Source organism: Hemicordylus capensis, chromosome 3, assembly GCF_027244095.1.
Source record: "Hemicordylus capensis ecotype Gifberg chromosome 3, rHemCap1.1.pri, whole genome shotgun sequence".
Taxonomy (NCBI): Eukaryota; Metazoa; Chordata; class Lepidosauria; order Squamata; family Cordylidae; genus Hemicordylus; species Hemicordylus capensis.
Window position 1 is genome coordinate 207,026,866 of NC_069659.1, and position 18,365 is coordinate 207,045,230.

Consider the following 18,365-nt stretch of genomic DNA (forward strand, 5'->3'; position numbering starts at 1 on the left):
TCTTGTACACTTTTCAGGAGGTCTCTAGAGCTGCAATAAAAACAACCAGACGCGGATTAAGGCATGGGCAGAAGAGTCATCTGCCTATGGCACAAGAGTGGCAGCAGCTGGTGGATGGGGGGAGAGGAGCTTTCCCCCCTTTTACTTGAAGAAGAAGAAAGAAAAAAGTGACTGTAGCTGCAGGGAGGGGAAGGTTTCCCCTTTTGCCCCCTAAATTTCAGTGATGGCAGCTATCTGCAGGGAGGGTGGGGGTGGGGGACAAGAAGGGGAGAGTGCCTGTTTTTTACCTTGTGAAAAGCCCTATGTGGGTAGTGGTGAGCTCCTCCCTCCTCCCCAGTGCCTGACTGCACACTGGGGCTCTGCTATCCATAGCTCTGCTATCTGCTACCACCACAGCTTGTTTCTTTCTTCTTCAAGTAAAAGGGGATGTTCATCTTGCCCACCCCCCACCCCCAGCTACTGCCACCACACCTGTTTGTTTTGTTTGTTTCTTAGGGGTGGCTAAAACCTTTTTGCCTATGGGCAGCAAAAAGGTTAATCTGCCCCTGAAAACAATGAGGTGCTGAAGAACCAGCTGTTCTTTTGTTGTTTCTATCACAGCTGATGAGGCAACCTACTTTACAATACAAATTTTAAAATTTCTACTAAAAAGTAGTTTGCCTTAGCAGCAGAATCCGCCTTTCAAACCTCTTCCCATATAGGCTAGAGAATGTGGTGGTCTGCAGGAAACAACTAAATCAGACAGTGGTTTTCAGTGAAATACTGTTAAGCCACTGATACAGATAACTCTGTTTTTTAAAAAAGTCACTGAATTATACAATACGTCAGCATGTATCCAAAATGTAACTACTTTGACCTCCTCTCTTCCCTGTGTAAGGAAAACTTGAGAGACAGAAACAAAGTTACTGTTGTGCAATCAACAGAAGTTATCCTCCAATCACATTTGTTCTACATACTCAATAAATTCAGAATAAGTGTATAACACTCCAGGATGTTACAGTAATTGCATTTTTGTGAGACTGTGCTAAACATTTAATTTTGAGATAGTTGCTGAGAGCAGCTTTAAAGATAACCTTGTTATTTCTCTCCTTGAAGGTTATGAGAAATGTTTAAAATCCTCATCACACAGCTGTGTTATTTACATGCAGCCCTAATTCTTCCTCAAGCTGTCCAGTCCGAAAGCACAGCATGAAAACGAAAACTGATAAAGATCTTCAAAGCACAGAGGAAAATACAGCAGAAAGGTCAGCTCTTAAGCATATTCCACCTTATTGCCTCAACTGTGCACACATTTCACAAAGAAATTAAAGTTTAGAGATTTCACAATGTAAAAAATACAATTCAAGGTACATAAGTGCTAGTTTAATACATCTCACATGTTCATTTAAGAAAACCCACCCTATTCACTATTCATTACAAGAATGGCTGCATATTAGTCTGAAAGAACAACGTATAAGACAATAAATGATGAAATTTTGCCAAAAAAACCCAACCCACCATATAAGATTCTTATTCAGTATTATATTCTTGCCTACCGTAAGATTTGCAAGTAGAGATTTGCATGAACCTTCGGTTTATGCACACCCCTATTTGCAAGCTCACCGATCAAGAAAGACACTTGAGAAGTTGTAAAGATTAGATTAATCACAGATTTATAAGATCATTGTCACTCAGCACACATTACTGTGAATACCCCAAACTTGGTGAATGTTAACTTCCACATGTGAATGCTAACATGCCACATGTGAATGTTGGGAATGCCCCAAAGTAAGAACTATATTTTCCAGCTTTTTGAACATACAGCAATGGAGACGGACAATCATATTTAGGTGACTGTCAAAATTCAGACATTTACGCAATGTGTCAGTGATTGTCAATATTCACATTTCAGTGTTCAAATCAGTCTACCTTAACATATTGTTAGCACAGCCCACTTGCCCAAGTGATGAAAAGTTCTAAAGGTCAGTGCTACAAGGTTACGTTTCTTTTGGATGAGAGAGTGTTGGAGACACAAGTGCCTTTGTAATATCTGTTTTATTTATAAATAAGCAAACAGAACAGAGTGGAAGCAAATAGCTTCTAAAAGAAAACTGCAAGTCTGAGATCTGACATAGATACCCAGAGAGCCACCATTTCAGGGGGCAGGAGCTAAGTGGGTGGAGACTCATTACAAACAGACCAAGGCACCAAAGAAAGAGGGGTTTAACACTTGGCCCTCACCATGGTCTAACTCCCTACGGCTCCTATTTAGCTCTAATTATGCCCTCAACCACTCTAATATGGAGTGGGAGAACCCTCAAAACCTATCTGTTTGGCCCGGCCTTCAAGGGTTTTTTAATTGTTGTAAACGGTTTTAATGTTGTAACCTGGTTTTTCAGGGTTTTAAATTGTTTTGAATGTTTAATTGTGGTTTTAGGGTGTTTAGTAATCTCTGTTTTTTGGAGATTATATGGAATTCTGGCAGTGACCAGGAAGATTCTTGTGTATTCCATGGCTGATTACTGTGCTTGTGCAGGAAGCAGCTGAGATGTGGGGTGGAGTGCACACACACACACACGAGTGTGTGTGCAGGCCTCATGGACTACGGCTTTGATGTGCTGCCTTCCCCCACCCATGCACTACAATTCCCAGGCAGCATTGTGAGGGCATACATGCACAAAGTGCTGTGAACCAATTCAAAACACTTGAATAAAGCTACTCGATGGACTACAACTCCCAGCATCCCCAGCAACAGTAGCTAATAGGCAGGGATTATGAGAGCTGTAGTCCAACAAGAGTGGGGGGGGCCCAAAGTTGTGCAGCCCTGGACTATAGTGCGTGTGTGTGTGTGTGTGTGTGTGTGTGTGTGTGTGTGTAAGTTAACATTAAAGGACTAGTACTTTCCCACTCTTCACCACAGAGCTCAGGGCTGCTTGCACTATAGGAAAGATAGCCAAGGAGGCCTTTGGTATATCCTGTCTCCATGACTTCAGTAACTGTGATCTTCTTGATGGACAATATAGCATAATGCTTTAAGAACCGAACTGTTCATAAAGCGTTTGAGAGAACTACATAAGAAAGTAACCCTCACCCCCACCAATTATTAACAATTATTACAGCTGTAGTCACTCAATGTAGCCTAATCTATAATACCAGCAACAAGACACTACATGCTTTCTTTTTCTGGAACTGTTTTTAAAAGGTTGTTTCCCCTTCAGGAACATTCATAGCACACCAAAAATGGGGCTTTTATTTATCTTTTCCAAACAGTTCAAGTCATTCCTCTTCATCAAAGCTGCAAGCACCTGCAGCACCTAAAAGCAATTCAGTTTCATATCACATAAAATGAAAGGAAGGTGTGGGGAAACACATATTTTTGCAAGGCAGGATAAAGCTTCCTAAAGCTTTGCTATTTTTTCTTGATATCCCTACCCTCCAAAAATACCCCTAAAAAACCACATAGGGTCAGTATATCTGGAAGCTTAGAAACAACTTTCTCCAGCTTTCAAAGAAAAGAAGAATTATTTAATCTCAGAGAATATTTTGCCATCTACAAAAGTAAAAACAGAGGTGTTTTACATTCCTCTATCACCCTCTCCCCCAGAAAATGTTCCAAACTTATAAAACTATTCTATTATCATTAAGGCAGCAAGCATTTAAAGATTTCATCAGTAAATTAACTACAGCTTCATTTGATTAACTGGGGAGAGCCAATTTTAACAGGAGAAGCTACGACTTAACAACATCTTTATTAATTTGTTTAGGGTATTTTGGTTCTGGTGTGTTGCTGTAACACAGACTGGAGAAAGAAATAATAGAAGTGACAGCTTCCCTTTTAGGTTCTGATCATGTGCATATTGTCAGGGCGTTGTGGTCTACTGGCAAGGAGACAGCCAAGAGGGCACAAGAAGTAATGGGCAGTCCAAGGGCAACTTAGTCTCTGCCTGAGCAACAAGTGCCTCAGACTCAGCAGCCATGCCAGAATTGGGAGCTGGAGAAGACCAGGTGGACTCCTCCTGGGCCCTTGTATCACCTGTTCGCTAGCCACTGCAGCTACAATGCTACCCTCTGGCTAACTACACTAGAGGTACTGCAGCACAGCAGAGAGAAGGCCAAAAGTAAGGTGTCTGCATCCTGCTGCTAGAGTTCCCTGTTCAAAGCATTGGAGTCTGGGGAGGTGCATGGAACTGTTTGAGGCTCCATTCTAGGAGTGCTGAACCAGTTCTATGGACATGCGTTTGAGTCAGTTCAGAGGGTGGAGGTTTCTTTAAGGGGCAGCGGATGCGCTGCCTACCTGCCAGCCCCCACCCCACCACTTTCCCCCTGCCAGCACTCTCATAAAAAAATGGGAGTGTGGGACTGCAGTGTCCCTCCCTGCATCCTGGTCAGTGTCATAATGGAAGTGGCTGATGTGCATGCCCATGGCACGCACATGCACGTCAGCCACTTCTGTGGCGATGCTGACCAGGGCACAGGAAGCAATGCTGCAGCCCCATGCACCTATTTTTTACAAGAGTGCCAGCGTGGGGAAGCAGCAGGGCAGGGGCTGGCATGTAGGCAGCACCATCTACCCTTCCAGGAGTTCCATGGACATCCCTATTGGAGCCTTACACCAATTCCGTGAACATCCCTATTGGAGCTTTACACACTAGTATTTACATTTAAATGATTAACCTTTTAATTGTCAAGTTCTTAATCAACTAAAATATGTATATGTAATCAGCCCTACTCATTATTTCAGATAAATCACTGTTCTCTTCTGTTTATTTGAATTTTTTTAAATCATATATTATTGTAGGTTTGATCCCTTGAAATTATTCAGAAAACAGGAGGGTCAAATCATGCCAGAAAGCTTGGAACTTATTTAAAACCACAATAATAGAAGCTCAGTTACAATGCATACGAAAAAGGAGGAATTTTCAGGATGCCAGTGTTGCTAACAAGTAAAGTCAGAGAAGCCATAAAAGGAAAGAAAACTCCCTTCAGAAAAAGGAAGTCCTGCCTAAATGATGAAAACAGCAAGGAACTTACTTATTATTTATTTATTTATTTATTTATTTATTTAAACTCTGCAAAAAGAAATGCAAGGAGACAATAAGGGATGCAAAAAAGAGAGTTTGAGGAGCATATAGCTAGAAGTGTCAAGGAGAATAACAAAAGGTTCTTTATATCAGAAGCAGAACACCTGCCAAGGAGGCAGTTGAACTCTTAGATGATGAGGGCATGAAAGGGATTATTAAGGAGGATAAGGAGATTGCAGAGAAGCTGAATGAGTTCTTTGCATCTGTCTTCATGGCGAAGGATACTGACCATATACCCGCTCTGGAACTGAGCTTCTCAGGCTTGGAGGCTGAAGAAAAGGGCCAATTTGAGGTTAAAAGGGTTAATTTTTAGTTATTCAAATTAACAAATTGCCAGGGCCAGGTGGCATCCACCCAAAAGTTCTGAAGGAACTCAAATCTGAAATCACAGAACTCCCAGCAAAAATATGTAACTTGTCCCTACAGTCAGGCTCTGTCCCAGAAGACTGGAAAGCATACTTAAGAAATTGATTGAAAGCATGCATAAGGACAAAATTGTCAAACATACAGAAGAACACGCCTTGCTGAAGGAGAACCAGGCAGCATGGCTTCCACGAGGGCAGGTTTTGCCTCACTAACCTTTTGGAGTTTTTTGAGAGTGTAAACAGGCATGTGAGGAATAATGGGGATTTCAGCAGTCTCTTAACTCCACTGGGGGTGGGGGCACCAGGGTGGCCCAGAGCAAGTGATGGTGTAGTGCGCATATGCTTGTCATTGAATTCACTCTCATTTCCTACCAGAGAATCTACTCTCAGAACACCTCAGAAACAACAAAAGCCAGTGCCCCATGGGCTTGTGGGCAGTTGGCACCATATGTGCACTACACCACCATTTGTTCGGCAGCACCCTGGTGCACGCCAAGCGGAAAAAGCTTAAAGATGCACAAACTTCAGAAATTCTTTTAAAATCATCCCTTTCACCAATTTATTTGAAACCTGGATTGTAGCAGGCACCCTTTGGGGCATTACCACCTGACCCACTCATCTGCCCTCAAAACCCCTTTTCTGTCCTGAATCTGCCCCAAAGACATGCCACCTTTAAAAATCACCCCTTTGCCCAATTCCTTTGAAATCTGGGTGGTAGCTTCCTTGCACCCTTTGGTCACTACCACCCACCACAACCCACTCTGTGCCACACACACCCCGGAGTTATAACCAAGGCTGCTGAAATCCCCATTATTCCATATGGGGAAAAGCTTAAAGACATGTACACCGCAAAAATCATTTAAAAATCACCTGTTTCCCCAATTTCTTTGAAATCGCCCCCGGGACCCCGTTTTTTGCCCCAAATTGATTCAGATTTGTAAAAATCTGGGGTGATTCGGTGGGGGCAGATTCAGACCCAAAACAAATCAGGGGTGATTCAATTTGGATACAAATCAAAATGGCACATCCCTAATGTACACTGATGCTGGTGACTGACCAGGAGAGAGATCTTGGGATCATAGTGGACAATTCTATGCAAGTTAGCAGAGCGTGGCAGCTGTGAAAAAGGCAGGTTCCATGCAAGATGTGTCTAGAACATTCCAAGGTCAGAACGTTCCACCTCAAAACGTCCCACCTCAAAATGGGCCATTTCTAGGGTTCCAAGCTCAGAACAGAACACCCCTTTAAATGGCGACCTCTTCCGAGCTTGGAACAAAATGACCCACTCTGAGGTTGAATGTTCCATTCCAAGCACTATTTTCGAATCCAAAGTGGTGCTTGGAATAGGTCCGTTCCAACAGACCTGTGCTGACAGAACAATTCATGCATTTTGCATTCTGTTCCAAGCTTGGAAAAGAACAGAACACAACATTTCTTTTGTGCACACCCCTATTCCATCCCAAGGATCATTAGGAAAGGGGTTGAAAATAAAAATGCTAATATTATGATGCCCTTATACAAATCTATGGTACGGTCACATTTGGAGTACTGCAGACAGTTCTGGTCCCCATATTTTAAGAAGGACATTGTAGAACTGGAAAAGCTGCAGAAGAGGGCAAACAAGATGATTAAGGGTAGGGATGTGCATAACCAGTTTGGTGCATTTTGGTCCAAATTTGGCCCACACTGACCACGGTCCACAAACTGGTTCACTCAAACTGACAGGCTCGTTCAGTTCATTGGACCAAACTGACTCAAACCAGTTTGTGCGCCTATTCAGGGGAATCCGGTCAGTATTCCCCTTTGCTTCAAAAGGTAATAAAAGGTGGCGGGGGAGCAGCGAGAGTGCCTTTAAAACTGAAAGAGAAGGTGCTTACCAGCAGGCCTGAGTGGTGCTCCCCCACCCTCTCAGCACGTGTGGAGGCCATTGCATGCTGCTGCCGCGGAGAGAGGAGCACCGCACAGGCCTGCCAATAAGCACCTTCTCATTCACTTTTAAAGGCGCCTCTCTCTTGCCACTCCCAGCTACCTTTTATTACTTCTGGAAGCAAAGGGGAATCCTCACCAGATTCCCTTTTACAAGCTCTCCAACCAGTGAACTGGTCCGCAGATGAAACAGGTTTGTTCTGGTTCAATCATGGACCAGATCCCTTTTTCCGGGGCCGATTCGGTCCATGATTGAACCTGTTGAAACAGTCCAGTTTGCTGTGGACCAGTTCAGTACACTCTTAAGGGGCCTGGAGCACCTTCCTTATGAGGCAAGACTACAGCATCTGGGCTTTTTAGTTTGGAAAAGAGGCAACTATGGGGAGACATGATAGAAGCGTATACAATTATGCATGGAGCAGAGAGAGAAAATTTTCTCTGTCTCTGACAACACTAGAACCATAGCTCATCCCATGAAACTGAAGGCCAGGAAATTTAGGAGCAAGAAAAGGAAGGACTTTTTCACATAGCACATAATTAATCTATGAGATTCTCTGTCATGGGATGTGGTGATGGCCAGTAGCTTGGATGGCTTTAAAAGGGGCTTGGACAAATTCATGGAGGATAGGTCTATCAATATCTACTAGTTTGGTAGCTATAGGCCATCTCCAGCCTCAGAGGTAAGGTGCCTCTAAATATCAGTTAAAGGGGAGCAACAGTAAAAGAGAGGGCATGCCCTCACCTCTTGCCTGTGGGCTTCTCAGTGGCATCTGGTGGGCCACTGTGGGAAACAGGATGCTGGACTAGATAGGCCTTTAACCTCATCCAGCAGGGCTGTTCTTATGACAGATAATTTTAGGGTATCCATATGTGAAGCAGGACACTGTACCTTTTATAATTGTTCAGAAAAGTGAATTGCTCCCTGAATAACAAGCCACACATGTCAAAACAGAAAATGTAACGCTTTTCCTGTAAATATTTAATATACCTAGCAACAATTAGGGTTAAAAAACACCCTCATGTACAGACTAGATTTTATTCACAAAGCATATCCTAGTCCACTATTCCTCTGGTCCCATCCACTATTCAAATTCTGTTCATTAGACCAGATTTGAAGTCTGCAATTTACTGAAAGTTTTAAAAACCTTTACAAGGTGAACTACAAGGCCTAAAGCTCTCAATATTTGGTACTGCTATTTTCGTCTGCCACACCAGCATGTCATTCATTGTGATGGATATCTCGCCTCAACTAATAACGTGGACTGTCCCAAACACTTCTGTGCTTGCAAAAAGCCTCTTTCAAAACCTGGATGCAAATGCCGAACATTCCTCTTTTTTACCCATCTTCCATCACAATCATGCCAGTCAACTCAGAATTACAGTTTCATTTTGGCCAGAATCCAAAGCACTACTTTAGGCAAGCTTAGTAACTTGGCAGCCACCAATGGACATTTTGACACACACACGCCTTAAATGTTAGGCATTAAAGTAATGTCACAAGATGCTTCTGAAACACCACTCAGTTTCAAGAGAGGCAGGTTTGCCATGTGGCATGGGGGCTGCTTTTTCTAAAACACAAGTCCAAAGCTAGAGACGCCGGGGAAGCTCACAGGGGCTTATGTCTGGAAATGAGTTTTGTGGATTATAAAGCTTGCCTCAAAGAACAGGTGAGCATTATGGTGAGTTCAAATCCCCATTCAGCCATGATACTAGCTGGGGTGACTCTGGGCCAGTCACTTCTTTCTCAGCCTAGCCTACTTCACAGGGTTGTTGTGAAAGAGAAACTTAAGTATGTAGTACACCACTCTGGGCTCGTTGGAGGAAGAGCGGGATATAAATGTAATAATAATAATAATAATTATTATTATTATTATTATGAGGTCACAAGTTCTTCTTCAGTTCAGTCTGCAAATCAAGCCAGAGAGGAATTCCCAACTTACCTACCCAGCCCTCTGATTCCCCACCCTCCTCCCCCCTCTCTTTTAATTTCACTTGCCAGTGGCAGTACTCCAGATGCAGAAAGGGAAAGAAGTTGCATGCTCGCTCGCTCTCCTCCACCTTTCCTATCTCCAGTCAAAGAACCTGCATTGGTGCACCATTGGTGCATCTATCTCCAGTGACCCTTGCAAAATGTATCTTTCTCACTAGCAACCATATCAGGGCAACTTCCATGCCTCTGAAAATAAGCTTATTTCCTGAGCCAATACAACATTACAGGGGAAGCCAGTTGCACAGCATCCCAAGGTAGAAGATAACCATAAGAGTTGGTTTCATCTTGAGGCAGGGTTAATTTTTAACTAAGGGCTCAGGATACAATCTAGAAAAATCTCAAAGCTCTGCATATCATCTCAGGAATTATTACAACCCATGTATAAAGGTAAGTCAATTATATTGATTTATTTTATTGTTCATTTTTATATCACCTTTCATAAGGCATCCCAAGGCAGATTAGAAAAGCTAAAATACAATAAATCTATTGATGTGTGGCTGAGCCCAAGAAACCATGGCTATCTTAAGGCCACCTACCAAATTCCTTAGATACGTACTTAAAATAACCACAACATTACCCTGAATAATTTTGTTTGCAAGAAAAAGGCGAATATAGGAGTATTTTTCCAACCAAAACAAAGACCCATAGAGACAGAGAAAGAGATGTTCAGGACTCTTGATGGGATTCGTGACTCGGTTGAGAAATTTCATGGGGAGAGAATCACTTCTTCCCTTGAGCGCACAATTTATAGCATGAACTTTTAAGACATAGCCTTGAAAGACAAACAGGAGAAAGCCAACCTACATTCAGAAGGCCAGAAATTATATTATCTTTGTAAACTGAAGGATACACAGAACATTTAGAGGTGACCTGAAAAATGAAGCCTCTCTTGCTTTGGACTGTTTCATTTTTTTGTAGATTTATTTGCAGAACAGCTAACTCTTTAATTGATGTCAATGTCAGACAAAACATTAACAGCTTTACATGATTATGCAAGACATAAGTTTGACTGGTGGGAAGAATTCTGTATTGTTATAACCTAATGAGAAAAGAAGCCCTCCATCCTTAAGAAAAGGCAAATGTCAGACCACATTGGCAGTTCACATGGGTGGCATAAATGCACACAGGAATGACAGATTCAGTGGGAAAGATGGGGCATTTGATCCAGAAAGACAACAGCCCAGTTAAAAAAAAAATGAGCTCACTGCCCCTGCTGCTTGCTTGCACCCCAAAAAACAGCTTCAGTGCCAGCATGCCCACCAGAGCCCCTGGTGGCGCAGTGGTAAAACTGCCGCCCTGTAACCAGAAGGTTACAAGTTCGATCCTGACCAGGGGCTCAAGGTTGACTCAGCCTTCCATCCTTCCGAGGTCGGTAAAATGAGTACCCAGAATGTTGGGGGCAATATGCTAAAATCATTGTAAACCGCTTAGAGAGCTCCGGCTATAGAGCGGTATATAAATGTAAGTGCTATTGCTATTGCTATTGCTATAACAAGGAAGCTTAATCACCAAATAAATCCAGGAAAGTAGCTGCATTTGCATAAAGCCATCTCTTGCAATCTTTGCCTCTTCTGCTCCTCTCTTTACCTTTGCTTTGCCTTTCCTCTTCTCTCCCTTTATCCCTCCACAGCAGTATCAAAACTTAAATTATAAGCTCCACACAATAGAGAACTGCCCTTCCCCGTCCCCATTTACTAGTCACTCTGAAAAGTGCCATGTAAATCAATGATGCTATATAGAGCAGGAAACACTCTGCAATCACTTCTAAATATAGGGGGAGGAGAAGTGTCTCTGCTTGCGAGCTTGTTTGTCATAGTTGGAGACAGTGCTGGTGTAGAACAGGGTGGTCTGCATGCAGCTCTTTAGACATGTACATGTGCCTCCTGTAGTTCCCATTCCTCCCCACTTACATCTTCCCCTCAACTTCCACTAAGCATTGTTGAAGCATTATAAGTAGCTAATTCGCTTCACCTTCTCCCCAAGTGCAATGGTAACTGCACAAGAGGCTACAAAACCATGCTGCCAAGAAACCAATAATTTGTGCACCTTCTTCTGTCATTGTCCTCCTTTATTCTCCTTAGTCCTCTTAATGGAATGCCTCTCCATCAGTCAGTGCACCTCTTTTCTCTGCACAGACATCTCATAAGAGCAAGACAAGAGACACCTGAACCAGAAATAGCAAATGCAATGAGACTGTTTGTTCAGCATCCCATGTTGCAAAATAACTTCTTTATTAGTTAAAAAATAAGTCTACTAAAAGAGTTGGCCAAATCCCTTTTGTGCCAAGAAGATAATGCATTATTGTTATGGTAGTATGCTCTCCCCCCCAAGTCCTGCTATGCTGCCTCATTGTGGTGGTGTATGGGGGGGGGGGGTCCCTGGGAGGGATGAGTGAAGTATGCTGTGAGGTATACTCCCAGTAGGGTCACCCAAGGTGTGAAGCTCATTCCAGCTGCCCATCTAAAGCAAGCAGGCACCTATATTGGGCAGCAGCAATATAGGAAGGTGCTGAGGGCAGACGATTACTTCAGTGACAATGACAAAGGCATAATTTCATACTGCACGGGAGAAGGCATTGGTAAACCATTCCTGTATTTTACCAAGAAAACCACACAGATTAAAAAAAATTAGAATGATTGACGGTGTAGTGCCAGATGATGGGCAAATCAGATCAGTTAGTACTCAACATGCTACTGAGGAAGAGCTGAGGATCGTTCAGAGTACCGATGATGTTTATGACACGGTTAGATTAAAGCTTTTTTAATGTCTAACAGCTGATGTTGCCATGCGAGAAAAGAAAATCTGAAGCTGCAAAGACAGAATTACAACAGGAACATGGAACGTAAGAAGCATGACTGTAGGAAAGTTCGACACAGTGAAAGATGAAATGAATCGACTACAGATTGACATCTTGGGCATCAGTGAATTAAAGTGGACTGGAATAAGATACTTTCAGTTAAAAAAACAACCCATACCATTTACTAATCGGGACACGAGAAACAAAGAAGGGACGGTGTTGCTTTCATAGTCAGGAAGGATATAGCAATGACAGTAATTGGGTACAATGTGGTCAGTGAACAACTAATATCAATTAAATTTTGTAGACAACCCTTTAATATGACAGTTCTTCAAGTCTATGCCCCAACGACTGATGCAGAAGAATAGTAAGTTGAGGAGTTTTATGCTCAAGTTCAGTCTGAAATTGACAGACCACAAAAGCAAGATGTGCTGCTGGTAACTGGAGACTGGAATACCAAAGTTAGAAATAATAAGGAGGAAAACATAGTCGGACTGTATGGCCTAGGAAACAAATGAAGCAGAACGACTATTCGTTTCCGCCAATCCAATAATCTCTTCATTGCTAACACATTCTTCAAACAACCAAAGCAAGGCCTATACACATGGACATCACCGGACAGAGTACACAGAAATCAAACTGATTACATTATAGGTGCAAAGAGGTGGAAGAGCTCAGTTATAACCGCAAAAACATGGCCACAGGCCGACAGCAGAACAAATCACGAACTGTTCATGTGCAATTTCCAAGTCAAGCTAAAGCAGCCGAGGGTGGGAGGAGCTATCCAGTTCCCATGATATGATCGTAAGAATGTACCCACCATTTTCAAGGAGAACATCAGGAACCACTTTTAAGTTCTGAACCTCATTTGTAAGGAACCAGAGGAACTGTGGAATGAAATCAAAGTAGTTGTTAAGGACGAAAGTGAAAAGGGACTGCCAAAAACCAAGAAACAGAAGAAAGCAAAATGGATGTCAGAAAAGATGGTGGAAATTGCCAAGCGGAGATAAGCCAAAGTCAAGAAAGATAAAGACCTCAGGAAGGAACATAATAGGGAATTTCAGAAAGCCATTAGACGAGACAAGGAGCAGTACTACTACGACATCTGTAAAGACCTTGAGGATGGACATAGACACGGGAAAACAAGGAAAGTTTTCCAAAAGATCTCTGAACTCAGAAGGAGGTTCCAACCTTGCATTGGTATGTTAAGGGATGCCAAAGGACAGAGAGTAACTGATTCATAGAAGATCAAACAGAGATGGAATGAGTATACCGAAAATCTGTACAGCAGGGACATCAACATCCAAGATACTCTAGAAGGTATTCCCTACTTGCAACAACCTCTAGTATGAGAAGATGAAGTTAGATCAGCACTCCGGTCATTACCAAGTCGGAAGGCTACAGGAATTGATGGAATAGCTACAGAAATATGGCAGGCAACAGAAGAAGAATCAGTCAAGGCTCTAACCAAACTATGCCAGCAAATTTGGAGAACGACACAGTGGCCAACAGATTGGAAGAGGTCAGTCTACATGCTCATACCAAAGAAAGGAGTATGAACAGATTGTGCAGACCATAGCATTTCACATGCTAGCAAACTAATGCTCAGGATCACCCAATGCAGATCAGAGCCCTACATGGAAAGGAAAAAGCCAGATGTTCAAGCTGGTTTCAGAAAAGGTCAAGGAATAAGAGACATCACTGCTTATGCACGCTGGATAATTTAGAAAGCCAAAGAATACCAAAAACAAGTGAATATGTGCTTCATTTATTTAAAAAAAGTGCCTTTGATTGTGTTGAGCATGTCAAGTTGTGGAATATCCTTAGGGAAATGGGCATCCCAGAATATCTCATTGTTCTTATGAGAAACCTATACACAGGACAGGAAGCCACAGTCCAGACGGAACATGGTGAAACAGACTGGTTCCAGATTGGCTAAGGAGTATGACAAGACTGTATACTTTCTCCTTATTTATTCAATTTATATGCTGAACATATACTGAGATAAGCTGGACTGGAAGAAGATGAGCATGGTTTTAAAGTTGGAGGAAGAAACATCAATAGCCTGCACTACGCTGATGACACCACTCTGATAGCTGAGAATTCAGGTGATCTGCAAGCTCTAGCAATGAAAGTCAAGGAGCACAGTGAAAAAAATAGGACTACAACTAAATGTAAAGAAGACTAAACTAATGACAACAGGCACTGTTCTGTCTAAGGCATGCACACACTCACAGGTTTTTGGATGTCCGCTCAGTTCATTTAGATCCCACTCTGTTTGAATCAGGAAGGCCCCATTCTGATTGCACTTGCGCACACACTACCTTGATACTGCCACTCAGAACAAAACTCGTTCCGCACAGAGATGAAAAAAATTAGAGAGACCACTGACAATAGGTACAGTAACCAGCCTCAGAACTGATAATGAAGACATTGAAAAGTCTTCTGCCTTTTAGGATCAACCATCAACAGTAAAGGATCCAGCAGTCAAGAAATACGCCGCAGACTAGCACTTGGTAGGGTTGCAATGAAGGCCTTGGAAAGGATATTTAGAAGCCATGCTGTGTCTAGACCTACAAAGTTTACAATCATTTGGACCATGGTTTTTTCCATGACAACTCTATGGATGCAAAAGCTGGACTTTGAAGAAGCAAGATAGAAAAAGCATTGATGCTTTTGAACTTTGAGGCTGGAGAAGACTTTTGAGGATACCCTGGACAGCCAGGAAAAGAAACAAATGGATCATAGAACAAATCAATCCAGAATTTTCACTCGAGGCACATATGACCAGGTTCAAACTATTATACTTTGGACACATTATGCGAAGACCAAGCTCCCTTGAGAAGTCCATAATGCTGGGAAAAGTTGAAGGAAAGAGAAGAGGACAACCAGCAGCAAGGTGGATGGACTCGATTATGACAGCAATGAATGCACCACTGAGAGACAGATCATCCTGGAGAGAATCTATCTATGTCGACACCGACTTGATGGCTAAGAGTCGACACCGACTTGATGGCACTTAATCCATATGTACTGTAATCATATACTTTGGCAGCAACTGAGCAGTTAGTATATATTGATTTGTATTTATGAAATACAAAATCTTGAATTGCCTAAACATGTGGCTGTTTGCCAGTGTGCACACACTACTAGATTTTTGGCTCTTAGTTTGTGAAAGGTTGGCCACTCCTGAACTAGACAGACTCTTGGAACACTATTTTTAATAAGAAAATAACTCTTATTGTGCAGTGTAAACACTAAATTTTAGAGGGAAACCAAAACTGCCCCCAAAGGCAAAAATATGGACTGTAACTGAGGAAATATCATTGAGAACATCCCATGTCTAATTTGGCCTTTTAATTTCAATGGGATATCCTTGAATAAATTAAGTCAAGATATCAGCCAGTGATTTTCCACAGACAACTACCAGAAAATTGGGACTATTTCTAGAAAATAGTATATGCAGTGCTCCTGGCCACTTCCTGGTCTGTCTCCTTTTGATGTGCTGACTCATAAGAAAGATAAAGAGTAGGGTTGAATCATGGAACTGTCCAGAAGTTTGGAATCAACCCAAACCATTCTGTATGAAGGGAGAGTTCTCCAGACAGTGTGTGACATAAAAATATTTGAGCCATGGACTGTAAGTCAACAAAACCTCAAGAAGTCACTGAAGCGCAATACCAAAATGAGCTCCTAGATGTATCTTCCAGTTATACTCTCTCCAATGTGGATCACAGCAGCACAGTTAGTAATTCATTCTCTAACATACTTTGGGATTTATAGTCTTCCAAAATAAAAGAATTTTGTTGCTCTACATAAGCTGACAGAATGGAATGGTCAATGTATCAATTGCTGAAGAAAAAGAGTATTTCAGATTTGTTTCAATATTTTTTTTTTAGCAATAGCTATTCAGCTGCATATCCTGTTCCAGATGTTCCATCTAGATGTTCCAGATAAGGAGTATCTCTCATTTACTTCTGCTTGGAAAGATATCCCATTAAACATTTTATAGTAATGTTGTGACCCCCCTCCCCCACGGTTTAACAGCAGCTAAGCACACAGAAATTTAGCAGGAGAACCTTTGCTGCTTTGGTGGTGGGAAAACCACACCTGCTTATTTTCTGCATATCAGGCTGCTGTTAAAGGGGGGAAGAGACATGGAAAAGCTCTGATATGCACAAACTGTCTCAGGATCTAGGCCCTATTCAGAATCTTCATCGATATGGGAAAGTACTTTAACTTTAGCTCTTGTTCGATCAATTCCAACTGTTGGCAAGCTTCAGAATTCAAGAGGGCCATACAATGTTCTAGCAGTTTCCTGGGGCTTTGGGGGTTGTGCAGGCTTGCTTACTTGGGTGAGCTGGAGTTCAGAACCTATTTTCATTGTCAGGACATTCTTTTCTCTCAATTATTTATTCAGATATTCTAGAGATGGTCACCTCAGGCAGCAGATTTGGGGGCAGGTGTTTTGCCCAGCTACCTTATCTGTTGTCCCCTGCCGACTGGCTGCCACCTCCTCCCTCTACAGCTTGCTGAAGGAGGAGGGAGAACACCAGCTCCCCAATGTAATGGATGTTCTCTCAGTCACCACTGGAGTAGAGAGCAGCAGGGCCCAGTGCTGGTCTGATCGGGACAGCCACCCTTCTCTTCCACCCGGTCCAGATGCCATTCTTGCCCTTTCTTGTGCCCTTTCTATGCCCATTCTTGCCCTTTCCTGCCAGGAGGTCCCCACCTCACTACAATATCACTGGAGAGAGGGGAGAGAGAGAGAGAGAGAGAGAGAGAGAGAGAGAGAGAGAGAGAGAGAGAGAATAAAGTAAGAAATGAAATGACTTGATTACTTTCTAAACAGTGTGTGGAGGAACAACACTGAGGCTGGCGTTTGACGCCAAAATGTTTCGTTTGTTTTTAACATGCTTTTAACAACATTTTTAACAACATTTTAACAAGGTATTATCTGCTTTTATGTAATAAATTTGAATAGCTTAAAGGAGTACTTGAGTCACCTTAAATATGCGTATTGCATATTTATCAATTTATACAATGTGTTTAAATGAAACCATTGCTTGATGCCTGGTTGTGCAATGCTCATTATGCCTTGCCTTCCTTGAGCCCCCGTCCCCACTTTAAACATCCTGCTGGGGTCCCACACTTATTACTTTCACTCTCAGCCTTTCCATATTCCACAACTGACGTCACAGAAACATTACAGAACAACAAATGGAATCAAACCAGAGCTGGCTCATTATCAGATTGCTTTTGTATCTGAATACAGGCATAATATTGTTCAATGGAATAAAAGTAACAAACAAAATGTTGCTAACTTCAAGGTCAAACCATAGTGCATGTGTGCTCACTCTTTCTCTCACTCTCTCTGCATGACAAGGCCACATTGCCTCCAGGGGAAGGCATCTGTGAGGTTTTGCAAACATGCTTTTTTGTACACTAGGAAGCAACAGTTTAGGCCATTCCATACACTTTACTGCCAGTTTGAAAATAAGAATGGCTAGAAAAGACTTTCCAATGTACTTCCAATTTAAATAAAAATGTCTGAACTGGTAAAAAGAACAATTAGCTGTAAGTTAATATTTTAGCACATTTATTTGGAAGTTTCAGGGCTCTTGCGTGCTTCTCAGGTCTCCAAGAGGAGGAGTATAATCCTGGGGTGTGGTGACAGGGCCAAGGAAACAGGCTATTCTCTGTGTGGCTTTTACTGTTGGCTCCACTCCTATGTTCATTAAGCTCTTCTCCCAGCCCATCAGGGCCTGCCAGGCTCTGACCCATCAGGTGCTACTAGGTCCTCCCTATCCCCAAACCACCCTTTATTTTCTAGGCTCCTCCCTAAGCCCCCAGTCTCAAGATCTGAATCTCCAGAGATTCTCCTGGCAACCTTAATAAGGAGCCCCAACCGTAACACTCATTTCTAAATACTCTGATATCAAACCTATTCAAGGGTGACTCAGATTGTTACAAGCAACAACACAGTCAAAACAGTTCATCTTACCCATCCGCTTAGCTATAGCTTGAAATCTGCACTGTCTATGATTACACAAGGGGGTGTACAATGGAAAGAAGAATTCCAGTACAATCAGTAAGCATTATAGCACAAGCAACAGAGAAGGGCAGCAGTAACCACTCCACATCAATGCTTTAAAATGTACAAGGCCTGACAAAATAAAATGGGTTTCATCTAGCCTATGACGTGATGCAGTGACAGAGTCTAGCAG

The 18,365-nt window shown here is 42.3% G+C and overlaps 1 protein-coding gene across 17 annotated transcripts in view; it reads right to left on the bottom strand.

The window, feature by feature from the left end:
* The window catches only part of KCNMA1 (potassium calcium-activated channel subfamily M alpha 1), an 829,029-nt gene that overhangs the window by 604,627 nt on the left and 206,037 nt on the right, over positions 1 to 18,365 (bottom strand). The window lies entirely within an intron of this gene.